We start from the raw sequence: 20218 nt of genomic DNA on the forward strand, positions 1-20218 counted from the left end.
TGGTAAACAAGTATAAATTAAAATGAAAATATGGATTACGAATGCTATATAAAAATGGCCGTAATCGAATGGATTTTTTTACTTATATATTTAAAATTTTACCCAAAGGCGAATATTGAATTTTATTCAATATAATAAAAATCATGGAATTATATAAAGTGAAAAATCTATATATCTATATATCTATTATATTGCTTATTTCGATTCAAAATATATGAATGGAATATGAAGGAAAACATTATTCTGGTTGATCCTGCCAGTAGTTATATGCTTGTCTCAAAGATTAAGCCATGCATGTCTAAGTACACACGAATTAAAAGTGAAACCGCAAAAGGCTCATTATATCAGTTATGGTTCCTTAGATCGTTAACAGTTACTTGGATAACTGTGGTAATTCTAGAGCTATACATGCAATTAAACATGAACCTTATGGGACATGTGCTTTTATTAGGCTAAAACCAAGCGATCGCAAGATCGTTATATTGGTTGAACTCTAGATAACATGCAGATCGTATGGTCTTGTACCGACGACAGATCTTTCAAATGTCTGCCCTATCAACTTTTGATGGTAGTATCTAGGACTACCATGGTTGCAACGGGTAACGGGGAATCAGGGTTCGATTCGGAGAGGGAGCCTGAGAAACGGCTACCACATCTAAGGAAGGCAGCAGGCGCGTAAATTACCACTCCCAGCTCGGGGAGGTAGTGACGAAAATAACAATACAGGACTCATATCCGAGGCCCTGTAATTGGAATGAGTACACTTTAATCCTTTAACAAGGACCAATTGGAGGGCAAGTCTGGTGCCAGCAGCCGCGGTAATTCCAGCTCCAATAGCGTATATTAAGTTGTTGCGGTTAAAACGTTCGTAGTTGAACTTGTGCTTCATACGGGTAGTACAACTTACAATTGTGGTTAGTACTATACCTTTATGTATGTAAGCGTATTACGGTGGAGTTCTTATATGTGATTAAATACTTGTATTTTTTCATATGTTCTCCTATTTAAAAACCTGCACTAGTGCTCTTAAACGAGTGTTATTGTGGGCCGGTACTATTACTTTGAACAAATTAGAGTGCTTAAGCAGGCTTCAAATGCCTGAATATTCTGTGCATGGGATAATGAAATAAGACCTCTGTTCTGCTTTCATTGGTTTTCAGATCAAGAGGTAATGATTAATAGAAGCAGTTTGGGGGCATTAGTATTACGACGCGAGAGGTGAAATTCTTGGACCGTCGTAAGACTAACTTAAGCGAAAGCATTTGCCAAAGATGTTTTCATTAATCAAGAACGAAAGTTAGAGGTTCGAAGGCGATCAGATACCGCCCTAGTTCTAACCATAAACGATGCCAGCTAGCAATTGGTGTAGCTACTTTTATGGCTCTCTCAGTCGCTTCCCGGGAAACCAAAGCTTTTGGGCTCCGGGGAAGTATGGTTGCAAAGCTGAAACTTAAAGGAATTGACGGAAGGGCACCACCAGGAGTGGAGCCTGCGGCTTAATTTGACTCAACACGGGAAAACTTACCAGGTCCGAACATAAGTGTGTAAGACAGATTGATAGCTCTTTCTCGAATCTATGGTGGTGGTGCATGGCCGTTCTTAGTTCGTGGAGTGATTTGTCTGGTTATTCCGATAACGAACGAGACTCAAATATATTAAATAGATATCTTCAGGATTATGGTGCTGAAGCTTATGTAGCCTTCATTCATGGTGGCAGTAAAATGTTTATTGTGTTTGAATGTGTTTATGTAAGTGGAGCCGTACCTGTTGGTTTGTCCCATTATAAGGACACTAGCTTCTTAAATGGACAAATTGCGTCTAGCATAATGAGATTGAGCAATAACAGGTCTGTGATGCCCTTAGATGTCCTGGGCTGCACGCGCGCTACAATGAAGTATCAACGTGTATTTCCTAGACCGAGAGGTCCGGGTAAACCGCTGACCACTTTCATGCTTGGGATTGTGAACTGAAACTGTTCACATGAACTTGGAATTCCCAGTAAGTGTGAGTCATTAACTCGCATTGATTACGTCCCTGCCTTTGTACACACCGCCCGTCGCTACTACCGATTGAATTATTTAGTGAGGTCTCCGGACGTGATCACTGTGACGCCTTGCGTGTTACGGTTGTTTCGCAAAAGTTGACCGAACTTGATTATTTAGAGGAAGTAAAAGTCGTAACAAGGTTCCGTAGGTGAACCTGCGGAAGGATCATTATTGTATAATATCCTTATCGTTATAAACATTTGTTATAATACAAATAAATACAATTTACCAAAATAAAAATATTACAAAATGATTCCACGGAATCAAAAGTTAAAGTCAAATAAATGAAGATGGCTTTTATTTTATATGTGGGGCTTGGCAACTCATAAAAAGACTTTAACATTATTAATGTTGTTGTGCGTATTTGTGGCAGTACCTACTACAACAATGGCGTTTCCTATAAAAACAAATTCTCGAAATGGAAATCGAAGAAACTGAACAAATTTGAAAGTAGAAGTCGAATTAAAATTAAAATAATTTTGAATGTGGTATTCAAATAAGTGTGTGTGTATATGGACCATAATATACACGCGTTGCGAATATGTATTGTTCATCTATGTTATGAGCATACGTTGGCTAATGCAACAACCTAAAATATACAATGTTTGTACCTGTCATCCATCAGGTTAATGTTTTATATAATTTTGCAGTATGTGTCACCCAAATAGCAAACCATAACCAGATTTTTATGATACATAATGCTTATATGAAACTAAGACATATCGCAACATTTATTTTTAGGTATAAAAATAAATTTATTGAAGGAATTGATATATGCCAGTAAATGGTGTATTTTTAATTTCTTTCAATAAAAACAATATTGATATTATATAAAATGAATTATAAAACTCTAAGCGGTGGATACTCGGCTCATGGGTCGATGAAGAACGCAGCAACTGTGCGTCATCGTGTGAACTGCAGGACACATGAACATCGACATTTTGAACGCATATCGCAGTCCATGCTGTTATGTACTTTAATTAATTTTATAGTGCTGCTTGGACTACATATGGTTGAGGGTTGTAAGACTATGCTAATTAAGTTGTTTATAAATTTTTTATAAGCATATGGTATATTATTGGATTAAATAATGATTTTATTCATAATATTAAAAAAGAAATGAAAAACATTATCTCACATTTGAATGTGAAAAACGAAGAGAAATATTTTCTTTTCAATCAATAATACTGAGAAATGTCTAGCATAAAAAATTGAAATATTTTTCATCTAGAATTGTCTCTTATTAATGATTCGGAAAAAGAAAAATCTTGGTTTTGTTATTATTCTTCGTTGGTTCGTTAAATGGATAAAAAATAACTTTGCTTACAAGAACTATTGGAACTATTTATAACGAATTTAATTGATTGTTTTATCATTTATATATAAAGAATTTATGGCAAAAAATAGTTATATATACAACCTCAACTCATATGGGACTACCCCTGAATTTAAGCATATTAATTAGGGGAGGAAAAGAAACTAACAAGGATTTTCTTAGTAGCGGCGAGCGAAAAGAAAACAGTTCAGCACTAAGTCACTTTGTCTATATGGCAAATGTGAGATGCAGTGTATGGAGCGTCAATATTCTAGTATGAGAAATTAATGATTTAAGTCCTTCTTAAATGAGGCCATTTACCCATAGAGGGTGCCAGGCCCGTATAACGTTAATGATTACTAGATGATGTTTCCAAAGAGTCGTGTTGCTTGATAGTGCAGCACTAAGTGGGTGGTAAACTCCATCTAAAACTAAATATAACCATGAGACCGATAGTAAACAAGTACCGTGAGGGAAAGTTGAAAAGAACTCTGAATAGAGAGTTAAACAGTACGTGAAACTGCTTAGAGGTTAAGCCCGATGAACCTGAATATCCGTTATGGAAAATTCATCATTAAAATTGTAATATTTAAATAATATTATTAAGAATAATGTGCATTTTTTCCATATAAGGACATTGTAATCTATTAGCATATCCCAAATTTATCATAAAATATAACTTATAGTTTATTCCAATTAAATTGCTTGCATTTTAACACAGAATAAATGTTATTAATTTGATAAAGTGCTGATAGATTTATATTATTACAGAGCGTTAATTTTTCGGAATTATATAATGGCATAATTATCATTGATTTTTGTGTTTATTATATGCTCTTGTATGATTAACAATGCGAAAGATTCAGGATACCTTCGGGACCCGTCTTGAAACACGGACCAAGGAGTCTAACATATGTGCAAGTTATTGGGATGTAAACCTAATAGCGTAATTAACTTGACTAATAATGGTATTAGTTTTTTAGCTATTTATAGCTAATTAACACAATCCCGGGGCGTTCTATATAGTTATGTATAATGTATATTTATATTATTTATGCCTCTAACTGGAACGTACCTTGAGCATATATGCTGTGACCCGAAAGATGGTGAACTATACTTGATCAGGTTGAAGTCAGGGGAAACCCTGATGGAAGACCGAAACAGTTCTGACGTGCAAATCGATTGTCAGAATTGAGTATAGGGGCGAAAGACCAATCGAACCATCTAGTAGCTGGTTCCTTCCGAAGTTTCCCTCAGGATAGCTGGTGCATTTTAATATTATATAAAATAATCTTATCTGGTAAAGCGAATGATTAGAGGCCTTAGGGTCGAAACGATCTTAACCTATTCTCAACTTTAAATGGGTAAGAACCTTAACTTTCTTGATATGAAGTTCAAGTTATGATATAATGTGCCCAGTGGGCCACTTTTGGTAAGCAGAACTGGCGCTGTGGGATGAACCAAACGTAATGTTACGGTGCCCAAATTAACAACTCATGCAGATACCATGAAAGGCGTTGGTTGCTTAAAACAGCAGGACGGTGATCATGGAAGTCGAAATCCGCTAAGGAGTGTGTAACAACTCACCTGCCGAAGCAACTAGCCCTTAAAATGGATGGCGCTTAAGTTGTATACCTATACATTACCGCTAAAGTAGATGATTTATATTACTTGTGATATAAATTTTGAAACTTTAGTGAGTAGGAAGGTACAATGGTATGCGTAGAAGTGTTTGGCGTAAGCCTGCATGGAGCTGCCATTGGTACAGATCTTGGTGGTAGTAGCAAATAATCGAATGAGACCTTGGAGGACTGAAGTGGAGAAGGGTTTCGTGTGAACAGTGGTTGATCACGAGTTAGTCGGTCCTAAGTTCAAGGCGAAAGCCGAAAATTTTCAAGTAAAACAAAAATGCCTAACTATATAAACAAAGCGAATATAATACACTTGAATAATTTTGAACGAAAGGGAATACGGTTCCAATTCCGTAACCTGTTGAGTATCCGTTTGTTATTAAATATGGGCCTCGTGCTCATCCTGGCAACAGGAACGACCATAAAGAAGCCGTCGAGAGATATCGGAAGAGTTTTCTTTTCTGTTTTATAGCCGTACTACCATGGAAGTCTTTCGCAGAGAGATATGGTAGATGGGCTAGAAGAGCATGACATATACTGTTGTGTCGATATTTTCTCCTCGGACCTTGAAAATTTATGGTGGGGACACGCAAACTTCTCAACAGGCCGTACCAATATCCGCAGCTGGTCTCCAAGGTGAAGAGTCTCTAGTCGATAGAATAATGTAGGTAAGGGAAGTCGGCAAATTAGATCCGTAACTTCGGGATAAGGATTGGCTCTGAAGATTGAGATAGTCGGGCTTGATTGGGAAACAATAACATGGTTTATGTGCTCGTTCTGGGTAAATAGAGTTTCTAGCATTTATGTTAGTTACTTGTTCCCCGGATAGTTTAGTTACGTAGCCAATTGTGGAACTTTCTTGCTAAAATTTTTAAGAATACTATTTGGGTTAAACCAATTAGTTCTTATCAATTATAACGATTATCAATTAACAATCAATTCAGAACTGGCACGGACTTGGGGAATCCGACTGTCTAATTAAAACAAAGCATTGTGATGGCCCTAGCGGGTGTTGACACAATGTGATTTCTGCCCAGTGCTCTGAATGTCAAAGTGAAGAAATTCAAGTAAGCGCGGGTCAACGGCGGGAGTAACTATGACTCTCTTAAGGTAGCCAAATGCCTCGTCATCTAATTAGTGACGCGCATGAATGGATTAACGACGGACGTGTTTTCGTTGCGCTCGTGTACAGATTGCGAATAACTAAGTTTTCCTTGTTGGAAAGTAATTAAATCGGTGATTTAGTGCTCCGCGGAAGTCGAGTGAAAATTGTCGAGTGTTAAAAACAAGCGGTTTGGAAATTATTAACAATAAACTATTGGAAATTTTCCACTCCGCACGTGCTGCGAGGCGAGCTTACGAGTAAGTTTTTCGAGTAAGCTTTTTGAGCAGCTGTCAAAAAGCTTATTGGTGGCAGTCACTGCTAGGGTTTGTGTATAGGGACAGTTTTAGTGCTACCAGACGCTACCGATAGGTGGAGCTCTAGAGCATCAACCTTTTGTCACTGAGCAAACGAGCATACGGTTGCTGGCGTCGACGGTAGGAGGAGCCACCATCGGAGTTATGCCGACCGAGAGCGACAGCAGCGCGAGTGCCTTGAGCGGATGTAGTGCCTCGAGGAAATCCAGACGAGGCAGGCGCAGAAGCCATCTGGCCTCTAAGAGCTCGGCGCCGACGCAGGCGAAATTGGTTGCCCTGGCGTCGAATGGAGTGCCAGAACCCGTTGGTGTACTTGAGGAGGCGTTTTCGTCGCTGGAGGACGCCCGGGCGGCTACGGCAAACGCTGCCATCGATGCTGCCCCCCCAACGCTGCTGCCACCGCTGTTGATCCTACTGCTGCCCCTGCTGCCGACCACACTGCTGCCTCCGCCGTTTCCACTGCTGCTAAAATTGTTGCCACCACTGCCACCGCCGCTACCGCTGCCGCCCGTGCTGGGCAAGCAGCCATGATGGCAGAGCTGTCGGCCACCCAGCGCATGGTGAGAAGCAGCTTCCGCAGCCTAGGAGAAGTGGACACGGAAGAGCTCTCGTATGCTATCAGCCGCTACGATGAGCTGGTGCTGGCGTTAATGCTCCGGTGTGGAGAACTGGAGACGCGGCTCGCTATGCCGCCACCGCCGCCGCCGTCGTCGAATCCGTTAAAGAATACGGCCGCCAATGCTCCCCAGATGCCACAGGTTGCACCCATCGCTGCCCCGCGGACCACCAAGGTTCGCGAGACGTGGTCAGCGGTGGTGAAGTGCGACGACCCTGCGCTATCGGGGAAAGCTATAGCGGAAAAGGTGCGAACGATGGTTGCACCCTCCCTCGGAGTCAGAGTACATGAGGTACGTGAGCTCCGTCGAGGTGGTGGTGCGATCATTCGTACTCCTTCAGTTGGAGAGCTGCAGAAGGTGGTAGCATCAAAGAGGTTCGCTGAAGTTGGGCTAAATGTGGCTCGGAATGCGGCCGAGAAGCCGAAGGTCGTCGTCTATGACGTCGACACAGCTATCGGCCCTGAGGAATTCATGCAGGAGCTGCATGGAAATAACTTCGACAGCGAAATGACTATGTCCCAATTTAAGAAGTCCGTGCACCTGGTGACCAAGGCGTGGTCGGTAACCGACGGCGCCACAGTAAATGTAACGCTAGAGGTAGACGACCGCGCGATGGCGAAGCTTGATGTAGGTCGTGTCTACATCAAGTGGTTCTCATTCCGATGCCGAGCACAGGTCCGCACATACGCCTGCCACAGATGCGTGGGTTTCGACCACAAGGTCAGCGAATGCCGGCAGAAGGACAATGTCTGCCGCCAGTGCGGGCAACAAGGCCACACCGCGGCAAAGTGCCAAAACCCGGTGGACTGCCGGAACTGCCGTCACAGAGGGCAACCCTCGGGGCATTACATGCTCTCGAACGTGTGCCCGATATACGGGGCGTTGCTGGCAAGGGTGCAAGCTAGACATTAATGTTTAGCTTCATCCAAGCGAACTGTGGCCGAGGCAGAGCTGCGACCATCGAGCTCGGAGTCCGACTCAGGAGATCGGAGTCTATGTTCGCGCTGGTGCAGGAGCCGTATCTCGGCGGGGACGGAATGGATGTGCTGCCTGAAGGAATGAGAATTTTCACCGATCGGCGAGGGAAGGCAGCCATCCTAGTAGATCAACAGGAAGCCATCTGTATGCCAGTGGAGACCCTCACCACGGATTATGGCGTATGTCTGGTCGTTAAAGGGAGCTTTGGCTCAATCTTCCTTTGCGCCGCATACTGCCAGTTCGATGCACCTCTGGAACCGTACCTCCGGTACATGGATGCGGTCCTGCTGCAGGCCAGCAGAACCCCGCAATCCTGGGCCTCGACGCGAATGCAGTGTCCCCCATGTGGCTTAGCAAACTCTCTCGTCATGCCGAGGGGCAAGCTAACTACAGACGGGGTGAGCTGCTGTCAGAGTGGATGCTGGAGGCAAGAGTCGCCGCCCTAAACCAGTCAACAGAGGTGTACACGTTCGACAATCACAGAGCTACTAGCGATATCGACGTGACAATCGTCAATGAGGCAGCATCTATGTGGGCCACATATGAGTGGAGAGTGGACGAGTGGGAATTGAGTGACCACAACATCATTACTGTTGTGGCCGAACCAACTACCGCGCGCGCAGTTGAGAGCATAGCTCCTGTGCCGTCCTGGAACTTCTCCAATGCACGTTGGCGATTGTTCAAGGAGGAAATGGTGAGTAGAGCAGCCGAACTTCCGGAAAACTTCTCAGAGTCGCCGTTGGACCAGCAAGTTTCGACCCTGCGCAGTATAGTACATAATGTATGTGATATTGCGCTGGGAAGAAAGTCAATTCGATCGCCCAACAGGAGAGCACGTTGGTGGACTGCCGACCTCTGCGCTGCAAGGCGCGAAGTCCGGAGACTTCGTCGCCTACTCCAAGATGGAAGGCGTCGTGATGACGGTGCCGCTATAGAGCGTGTAGTGGTCGAGCTGAGGCGGGCCTCAGCAAACTACAAGAAGCTCATTGGGAGGGCGAAAATGGATGACTGGAAACGCTTCGTGGGAGATCATGCCGACGACCCATGGGGGCGCGTCTACAAGATTTGCCGAGGCCGCAGAAAGTGCACGGAGATTGGGTGCCTCCGCGTGAATGGCGAGCTCATCACTGATTGGGGTGACTGTGCACGAGTGCTCCTCCGCAATTTCTTCCCAGTTGCGGAGTCCGAAGCACCGACTGCCATCGCGGAGGAAGTCCCACCGGCCCTCGAAGAATTCGAGGTTGATGCATGTGTTGCCCGGTTGAAGAGCAGGCGCTCTCCCGGCTTGGACGGCATCAATGGCACTATCTGCAAGGCAGTCTGGCGCGCCATACCCGAGCACCTAGCATCGTTGTTTTCCCGATGCATCCGATTAGGATACTTTCCCGCTGAGTGGAAGTGCCCACGAGTTGTCTCGCTGCTCAAAGGGCCAGATAAGGACAAGTGTGAGCCCTCCTCATATAGAGGAATATGCTTGCTGCCAGTCTTTGGTAAGGTGCTCGAGGCCATCATGGTGAATCGTGTGAGAGAAGTTCTTCCGGAAGGCTGCAGATGGCAGTTTGGATTTCGCCAAGGACGATGTGTGGAGGATGCTTGGAGACACGTGAAGAGCAGTGTTTGTGCCAGCCCGGCGCAATACGTGCTCGGCACATTCGTGGACTTCAAAGGAGCATTCGACAACGTCGAATGGAGTGCTGCACTCCGCCGACTAGCAGACTTGGGATGCCGGGAGATGGGCTTGTGGCAGAGCTTTTTCTCCGGCCGAAGAGCAGTGATCCGAAGCAGTTCCGGTACTGTGGAAGTACCGGTAACTAGAGGCTGCCCGCAGGGGTCAATCAGTGGCCCATTTATCTGGGACATTCTGATGGATGTACTGCTTCAGCGTCTCCAGCCGTATTGCCAGCTGAGTGCATACGCTGATGACTTGCTGCTTCTCGTCGAGGGAAATTCCCGAGCTATGCTAGAGGAAAAAGGAGCACAGCTGATGTCCATCGTAGAAGCGTGGGGAGCGGAAGTTGGCGTTGCCGTCTCGACCAGCAAGACGGTAATAATGCTGCTAAAAGGTGCCTTGAGACGTGCGCCTACGGTGAGGTTTGCTGGAGCGAACCTTCCGTATGTGCGTAGCTGTCGGTACCTTGGCATCACGGTCAGTGAAGGAATGAAATTCCTCACGCACATAGCTTCGCTTCGCCAGCGGATGACCGGAGTCGTTGGAGCATTGGCGCGTGTGCTTCGAGCCGACTGGGGCTTCAGTCCTCGAGCCAGGCGGACCATATATGATGGACTCATGGCACCTTGTGTGCTGTTTGGTGCCCCGGTATGGTATGACACCGCCGAGCAAGTAGCCGCCCGGAGACGACTAGCCTCCTGCCAGAGGCTAATCCTGCTTGGATGCCTTTCGGTATGCCGAACAGTGTCCACAGTGGCACTGCAGGTACTTGGTGGAGCTCCCCCGCTTGACTTGGCTGCTAAGTTTTTAGCGGTCAAATACAAGCTGAAGCGTGGATACCCGCTGGAGGAGAACGACTGGCTATATGACGAGGACACTACGTGTCTAAGCTGGAAGCAGAGGAAGACTCGCCTAGAAGAGTGCTTACTGCAGAGTTGGCAGAACAGATGGGATGATGACAGCGAACCAGGACGGGTGACGCATAAATTCATCCCATATGTCACTCTCGCCTATCGGGATCCAAGATTTGGATTCTCGATGAGGACGTCTTACCTGCTGACAGGTCACGGGTCGTTTAACGCATTTTTGCAAGGGAGAGCCCTCAGCGATACCACTGCTTGCGCTTGTGGAGATCCATATGAGGACTGGATGCACATATTGTGCGCTTGCCCCCTATATGCAGATTTGCGGAACCTCGATGGACTTGGAGTGCAGCGCCTTGGCGAAAACTGGACCTTCGATAGAATCCTGGAAGATCAACAGAGGACTCAACGGCTGGCAGTGTTTGCGGACGAAGCGTTCCGTAGGAGGAGGGGTGTTTAGCCCAACAACTTCGCCGTGTGGTTAGCGGGCGAGAATACTTCCACAGTCCGCTATTGCTTGTCGTAAGAGGCGACTAATATAGCCATAGGTCCCTCTAACCCTGCTTGTCGGAGCAAAAGGAGGAGGCCCACCGAGCCTCTCTTTCGGTACCACGGGTTGTGCAGCTATCCAAGACTGCACATTGAGGTAGGCCCCCTGGTGGGAGTATCGTGGTGGCTGTGGTTGGTACCCATATCGCGGGTAGAGCCTTCGTGTTCGACGTTTGAGTTACGGTGCTAGTTGCGCAAAACTCGGGTGCTGTGACCCAGAGATCAGTAGAGATTTTAGGTAGATCTCGCTCCTCAGCAAGGGGGAGTGCTTGCCCGGCAAGCAAGTACTCGAATTGCTACCGGGGTGGTCGCTATGTACATAGCTATAGCTTCTAGTCCGGGACGCTTGTCTGGCGTATCCAGACACATACACCATGTTGATACATGCACCACTTGTGGGTGTTCAGGGTGTCGTGGTTGTAATCCCTTCAGTGTGGAACACGCCACGTAAAACAAGTTCGGAGAGATCTGAAAAGTCGTCGTTGTCCCTATCTACTATCTAGCGAAACCACAGCCAAGGGAACGGGCTTGGAATAATTAGCGGGGAAAGAAGACCCTTTTGAGCTTGACTCTAATCTGGCAGTGTAAGGAGACATAAGAGGTGTAGAATAAGTGGGAGATATTAGACCTCGGTTTGGTATCGTCAATGAAATACCACTACTCTTATTGTTTCCTTACTTACTTGATTAAATGGAACGTGTATCATTTCCTAGCCATTATACGGATATATTTATTATATCTTATGGTATTGGGTTTTGATGCAAGCTTCTTGATCAAAGTATCACGAGTTTGTTATATAATCGCAAACAAATTCTTTAATAAAACGATGCATTTATGTATTTTTGATTTGAAAATTTGGTATAACTCCAATTACTCAGGTATGATCCAATTCAAGGACATTGCCAGGTAGGGAGTTTGACTGGGGCGGTACATCTCTCAAATAATAACGGAGGTGTCCCAAGGCCAGCTCAGTGCGGACAGAAACCACACATAGAGCAAAAGGGCAAATGCTGACTTGATCTCGGTGTTCAGTACACACAGGGACAGCAAAAGCTCGGCCTATCGATCCTTTTGGTTTAAAGAGTTTTTAACAAGAGGTGTCAGAAAAGTTACCATAGGGATAACTGGCTTGTGGCGGCCAAGCGTTCATAGCGACGTCGCTTTTTGATCCTTCGATGTCGGCTCTTCCTATCATTGTGAAGCAAAATTCACCAAGCGTTGGATTGTTCACCCATGCAAGGGAACGTGAGCTGGGTTTAGACCGTCGTGAGACAGGTTAGTTTTACCCTACTAATGACAAAACGTTGTTGCGACAGCATTCCTGCGTAGTACGAGAGGAACCGCAGGTACGGACCAATGGCACAATACTTGTTCGAGCGAACAGTGGTATGACGCTACGTCCGTTGGATTATGCCTGAACGCCTCTAAGGTCGTATCCGTGCTGGACTGCAATGATAAATAAGGGGCAATTTGCATTGTATGGCTTCTAAACCATTTAAAGTTTATAATTTATTTTATAAACGACAATGGATGTGATGCCAATGTAATTTGTAACATAGTAAATTAGGAGGATCTTCGATCACCTGATGCCGCGCTAGTTACATATAAAAGCATTATTTAATACAATGACAAAGCCTAGAATCAATTGTAAACGACTTTTGTAACAGGCAAGGTGTTGTAAGTGGTTGAGCAGCTGCCATACTGCGATCCACTGAAGCTTATCCTTTGCTTGATGATTCGATAAATAAATGATTTTTCCTGTAGCCAAACAAACACCTCGTCATCAATTTAGTGACGCATATGATATTGTCCCTATCATATAATTTTTGATATAAAGACTTTAAAGAATTCTATCACGTTGCCAAATACCTCGTCATCAATTTAGTGACGCATATGATATTGTCCCTATCATATAATTAATATAAAGACTTTAATGAATTGTGTCAAGTTGCCAAACACCTCGTCATCAATTTAGTGACGCATATGATATTGTCCCTATCATATAATTTTTGATATAAAAACTTTAAAGAATTGTATCAAGTTGCCAAATACCTCATCATCAATTTAGTGACGCATATGATATTGTCCCTATCATATAATTAATATAAAGACTTTAATGAATTGTGTCAAGTTGCCAAACACCTCGTCATCAATTTAGTGACGCATATGATATTGTCCCTATCATATAATTTTTGATATAAAGACTTTAAAGAATTGTATCAAGTTGCCAAATACCTCGTCATCAATTTAGTGACGCATATGATATTGTCCCTATCATATAATTAATATAAAGACTTTAATGAATTGTGTCAAGTTGCCAAACACCTCGTCATCAATTTAGTGACGCATATGATATTGTCCCTATCATATAATTTTTGATATAAAAACTTTAAAGAATTGTATCAAGTTGCCAAATACCTCGTCATCAATTTAGTGACGCATATGATATTGTCCCTATCATATAATTAATATAAAGACTTTAATGAATTGTGTCAAGTTGCCAAACACCTCGTCATCAATTTAGTGACGCATATGATATTGTCCCTATCATATAATTTTTTTTTTTTTGTTTTTTTTTTTATTTTTTTATTTTATAAGACTTTAATGATTTGTCAATTCCCTGTATCATTTAGTAGCATTATATTTCCTATCATATAATTTTTGATATAAAGACTTTAAAGAATTCTATCAAGTTGCCAAATACCTCGTCATCAATTTAGTGACGCATATGATATTGTCTCTATCATATAATTAATATAAAGACTTTAATGATTTGTGTCACGTTGCCAAACACCTCGTCATCAATTTAGTTTTTTTTTTTTTTTTTTTTTTTTTTTTTTTGTGTATCTGTTTTATTTATTTAAAATCTGTCCTAATGGACAATAATTAAATTTTATGTGGGGGAACATTGACATACGGGGAGTACTTAGAATGTACTTGGGTAGGGGTTACAAATTTACATTAATGTTGCGTGAGGTCAAGCGGGTGCGTTCTCTGCAGACGTCTTGTGGATTGGCTGTTGTCTAACAGATTGATGGCCAGGTGGTTGGGGTGATTCTCCAGTCTTCTGGCGTATCTCTCACTGAGTCGGTAGATCTCGTCTTCCACCCAGGGAATTCCGAGCTCCTCGTGGATGGCAGTATTCTCGTGATAGGGATGGGCGTTGGAGACTATTCTCAAGCATCGGTTCTGGAATTGCTGGATCTTTCTTCTGTTTGAAGCACTTGTGGTGCCCCACAGCTGGATTCCATAAGTCCATATTGGCTTGAGAATAGTCTTGTAGACAAGCAGCTTCGTTTTGTCCCTCAGCTTGGAACTTTTCCCAACAAGCCAGTGGAGTTGCTTAAGGCGTATGTTGGCCTGGGTACGCTTCCTATCAATGTGAGGGCCCCATGTCAGCCTTCTATCCAGTGTAAGCCCCAGGTATTTGGAGGTGCTGGTAGTGGGGATCGTGTCGCCGTCAAGAGTGACCGGAGGGCATTCTCCTCTGCGCAGGGAAAATGTTGTATGGGAGGATTTTTCGGCGTTAACCGCAATATTCCATCGTTTTAGCCATGGATTCAAAGCATCCAGTTGCCTCTGGATGATGGCTGAAGCTCCATCTGGATTAGTAGCGGTGGCGAGGAACGCGGTGTCGTCGGCATAGGTGGCTATTGTGAGGTGACGGGAGGGTATTATAGGAAGGTCTGCTGTGAAGAGGGTGTAGAGGATGGGACCAAGGACGCTGCCTTGAGGTACTCCGGCTCTTATGGGCCTTGGCGTGCTGGATGAGGATCCGCAACGCACTTGGAATTCTCTTCCTTCGGTGTAAGATTTGAGTAGAGCGTAGTGGGAACTGGGAAGGTGGGACTTGAGTTTGTGGAGGAGACCGGAATGCCACACTCTGTCAAACGCCTGCTTGACATCGAGGAAGACGGCCGAACAGTATCTTTTCTTCTCGAATGCATCGAGGATTCTTGATACGAGCCGGTGGCATTGTTCGGGTGTTCCATGAGATCGCCTAAATCCAAACTGGTGATCCGGGATCAAACCAGCCTCGTCCAGTACTGGCAACACTCTGCGCAGAAATACTCTTTCGAGTATTTTGGAGAGTATTGCCAGCAAACTAATCGGTCTATATGAGGCAAGATTGGCTTCAGGTTTTCCGGGTTTAAGGATGAGGATGACTTCTGCACGTTTCCATGATCTCGGGAAGTACCCTAGTGAGAAGCAGCTGTTGAAGATGTTAGCCAACATCTGGGAGCAAGGAGGAGGCATAATTTTGAGGGAAGTGGCGTCGATACGATCCAGTCCGGGGGATTTGCTGGCCTTTAGGGAGGCGATCTCCTGCGCAACCTCTTCAGGGGTGACGGGCTCTATCGGCAAGCTGGGTGGAGATGGACTCTCAAGGAACCTGGTGGTGGCAGCACGCTCTTCACCAGTGCATCTGTTGAATGGGGTGAATGCGTTCTGGAGGTGATCTGCGAATGCTTCTGCTCTTTCGTCATCGGAACGGCACCAAGAGCCATCCGCTTTGCGCACTGGCGACGCCTTTTTTGCAGGCCTCCTGATGTGGCGCGTGACATGCCACAGATTGTGTTGCGGGTCACCAGGTTCCAGCTCTTCAAGGAATCGATTGAATGAGTCCTGCCGTAGTGTGCAGAGCTTGACCTTAAGCTCCTTGCTGGCTCTGTTGAGTGCCGCTTTATCCCTTGGGTTGCGCGAGGAGAACCAAATACGTCTGAGGCGCCTCTTCTCCGCCACGAAGGCCGCAATCTCTGGAGACCAAAGGTGGAGATCTCGCTCAGGTGTTCTCGGGGTAGTTGGAGGAGGAGGGTTGGCGAACTTAGCCGCATTGTGCATTTCCTCAGTGAGTGTACTAATCGCCGCATCAATGTCTCTTGGGGAGGAAAGAGGAGGATCCAGGTCCAGGGAGGATAGCATCCAGAAGGTAAATTTGGAGGAGTCGGTATGCTTCCCGGTGAGTCTTCTGGGCAGGTCTTTTTTTAGGACTGGGATATTGAGGAGCATTCTTATTGCACTGTGGTCGGATAGCAGCTTGTTGTATGTGGTGCATGAGAGTCTGGCTTGTCCTATGCCTTTGGAGATGGCAAAATCCAAGAGGTCGGGAGACAAGGCAGGGTTAGTAGGCCAGTGGGTTGGCTCACCAGTGGAGTGGCAATTCAGTCTTCTGCTCTGCACGAACTTGTGGAGCGTTCTGCCTTTGGGGTTGATGGAGCGGGACCCCCACCAAGAGTGTTTGGCGTTAAAGTCACCGGCTGCTATGAAGCGAGGACCAAAGGACTCGAAAAGCTCTTGTAAGCGAGTCTCGGTGACTGAGTGTCTGGGGGGGAAGTAGACCGCTCCAATGGTGATGTCCCCCTGAAGGCTGGAGATTCGAGCCAGGGCACACTGGGCCCATTCCTCCTGGAACGCAGGTAGCTCCGTGTACTGGATACCACTCCTGATGAGCATGGCTGCTCCTCCGCGCGCTCTGCCAGATGGATGGTTGGCGAGTAAAACATCATAGCCGCTGATGTTGTAGTGGGATCGTGGACAAAAATGGGTTTCGGATACAAGGAGTATGTCAATCGCTTCCGTTTTTATAAGGTATTCTACCTCGGCTCTGCTCCTCTGCAGGCCGTTAGCATTCCAAATGACTATGTTCAGGCTTATTTCCATGATTTGGCATTGAGGATGGAAGCAATAAGCTGCGTCATTTGGGAGAACATTTTCTCCATCATACTTTCAACCATTCCTTGAAAACGGGCAAAGATTTGTTCCAGGTTATTGGATTGCGGAGCTTCTGGTGGGGTTTGGCGGTTTTGGTTGGGATCGGATTGCTGTGGTACATGAGTAGCCTTGAGCGCGTCTTTATAGCTCATGTTGGAGATGTTTGGGATCTGGATGGTGCTGGGCTTGCTGGTGGGTGTGGCCGGTCTAGGTTTAGGGGCTTGCTGTGCCTTGGCCTTCTTGTAGGCAGGGCATCCTCTGTATGAAGCGGGGTGGTCAGCTTGGCAGTGAAGGCAGCATGCCTTCTCATCCTCCTTCTTAGTGCAAGTCCTGGAGTCGTGTTGGCCACCACATTTCACGCATCGGTGCTCGAGGAAGCAGTAGCGCTGGGTATGTCCAAACCCTTGGCATCTAAAGCACTGAGGCACGTCGTTGAATTTACGGGGAGGCTCGATGGTGACGACCGACCTGCACAGTCTCCTGATTTGGTAGACCTCCTTGTTGTTACTGGCGGGTTCCATGTTGGCGAAAAATAACCCGAGTGGCTCCTTGGTTTTCCTACCAATAGGATTATGCAGGTCTCTGACCTTATGCCCTAGTCTTTCAAGTTCCTCTTGAATCTCGTCACGATCGGCGGTGTGGTGTAATCCCTTGATTACTACTCTGTATGCCCTCTCATCTTTGGGCTGGAACGTGCGATGCCTTTTGTTCTGGGAAACCAGGTGCCTACGAAGCTCGGAGTAAGACTCCTTGTCAGGCATCATTACACGCACGTTGTTGCGTTCCGATTTGTATGTGAAGTCTTTGCTGGGACCCACGAGAGTCGTAATCATCTTGATCAGAGCAGAAATGTTGGTCACGTCCGGGATGAATATCGGGGGTGGCTTGAAAGTCCTCGGGGTAGGCTTGGGTTTGTCCGGGGTTTTGTTGGCAGCGGGTACAGGTTCTTCGTCTGAGGCGGCTTGGTCGTCGTCGTCATTGTCTTCCTCATCGCTCGAGAGGATGGCAAACTGGTTGTTTGCTAACCTACGACGCGAAGCTGCGCTGGTGCTGGGCGTGACGTCAAGTTCCTCCATTTGGGGCTTGCGCGCAGGCTTGCGCTTGACCTCACCGGGCTCCGAATGCGAGGTGCTGGAGTCGCTGCTAGTGCTGGGCTCCCTTGCTCTTAGGGCCTTCTTGCAGGGCGTAGATTTGCCTGGCTTGATGACACGCGGGGGGGCCTGCCAATCCATGTTGTAGGGTGAGGGGTAGAAGGGGGGGGGGGGGGGGGAGCTGGGTACAGTTGGTCGGAGAACAAACCACTGCACGTGGCTGCTGCTGTGTTAAAGTTGCTTAACTATGCGCTTGATGTAAACAACCAGATAACACGCACGCTCGAGTGTGCGTTAGTGTTGGTGCGAGTCCGTTAGGCACGCGAGCTGAACCAATCAGAGCGCGCGGCGATATCTCGCGACGCGGTGACCGGTATGCGAATAACGGAGGTAATGAAATACGAAAAAAGCGAAACAATTTCTTGCTTGCGGTCCGCAGGCACGTCTGCACTCGTTGAGTGTTCGATCGCGACTGATCAATTTAGTGACGCATATGATATTGTCCCTATCATATAATTAATATAAAGACTTTTTAAAGAATTGTATCAAGTTGCCAAACACCTCGTCATCAACTACTATATTATGGTTGCGCCGACCTCTCATATTGTATTCTCTTATGTCTTCATAGGATTTTGGCAATTATACGAGTAAATTAAATAATATACATATGAAAATGATTAATTATTATATGTATAAGGGAAAAAATGCTGAAATATTCCCATATTATCTTAGTATTATAGAGGAAAGACCGTTGCCGACCTCTGATATTGTTCAAAACTTATGTATTTATATGATTTTGGCAATTATATGAGTAAATTAAATAATATACATATAAAATGATTAAATATTATATGTATAAATGTATAAAGGAAAAAATGATGAAATATTCCCACATTATCTTAGTATTATAGAGGAAAGACCGTTGCTGACCTCTGATATTGTTCAAAACTTATGTATTTATATGATTTTGGCAATAATATGAGTAAATTAAATAATATACATATGAAAATGATTAATTATTATATGTATAAATGTATAAGGGAAAAAATGCTGAAAATATTCCCATATTATCTTAGTATTATAGAGGAAAGACCGTTGCTGACCTCTGATATTGTTCAAAACTTATGTATTTATATGATTTTGGCAATTATATGAGTAAATTAAATAATATACATATGAAAATTATTAATTATTATATGTATAAGGGAAAAAATGCTGAAAATATCCCACATTCTCTTAGTATTATAGAGAAAAGCCATTATAGTGAGAGGGTATAGTAGTGTAAACGACCGGAATTACGACAGAGGGTTCAAAAACTACTATAGGTAGGCAGTGGTTGCCGACCTCTCATATTGTTCAAAACTTATGTATTCATATGATTTTGGCAATTATATGAGTAAATTAAATAATATACATATGAAAATTATTAATTATTATATGTATAGGGGAAAAAATGCTGAAATATTCCCACATTCTCTTAGTATTATAGAGAAAAGCCATTATAGTGAGAGGGTATAGTAGTGTAAACGACCGGAATTACGACAGAGGGTTCAAAAACTACTATAGGTAGGCAGTGGTTGCCGACCTCTCATATTGTTCAAAACTTATGTATTCATATGATTTTGGCAATTATATGAGTAAATTAAATAATATACATATGAAAATTATTAATTATTATATGTATAGGGGAAAAAATGCTGAAATATTCCCACATTCTCTTAGTATTATAGAGAAAAGCCATTATAGTGAGAGGGTATAGTAGTGTAAACGACCGGAATTACGACAGAGGGTTCAAAAACTACTATAGGTAGGCAGTGGTTGCCGACCTCTCATATTGTTCAAAACTTATGTATTCATATGATTTTGGCAATAATATGAGTAAATTAAATAATATACATATGAAAATGATTAATTATTATATGTATAAGGGAAAAAATGCTGAAAATATCCCACATTCTCTTAGTATTATAGAGAAAAGCCATTATAGTGAGAGGGTATAGTAGTGTAAACGACCGGAATTACGACAGAGGGTTCAAAAACTACTATAGGTAGGCAGTGGTTGCCGACCTCTCATATTGTTCAAAACTTATGTATTCATATGATTTTGGCAATAATATGAGTAAATTAAATAATATACATATGAAAATGATTAATTATTATATGTATAAGGGAAAAAATGCTGAAAATATCCCACATTCTCTTAGTATTATAGAGAAAAGCCATTATAGTGAGAGGGTATAGTAGTGTAAACGACCGGAATTACGACAGAGGGTTCAAAAACTACTATAGGTAGGCAGTGGTTGCCGACCTCTCATATTGTTCAAAACTT

The 20218-nt window shown here is 44.3% G+C and overlaps 2 pseudogenes; both read left to right on the plus strand.

The window, feature by feature from the left end:
• Nucleotides 1–2891: 2891 nt before the first annotated feature.
• On the plus strand, nt 2892–3068 carry LOC117149666 (annotated as a pseudogene).
• A 393-nt stretch (nt 3069–3461) lies between these two features.
• On the plus strand, nt 3462–12827 carry LOC117149668 (annotated as a pseudogene).
• Nucleotides 12828–20218: the final 7391 nt, after the last annotated feature.

This window comes from Drosophila mauritiana, unplaced genomic scaffold (assembly GCF_004382145.1).
Source record: "Drosophila mauritiana strain mau12 unplaced genomic scaffold, ASM438214v1 U_28, whole genome shotgun sequence".
Lineage (NCBI taxonomy): Eukaryota > Metazoa > Arthropoda > Insecta > Diptera > Drosophilidae > Drosophila > Drosophila mauritiana.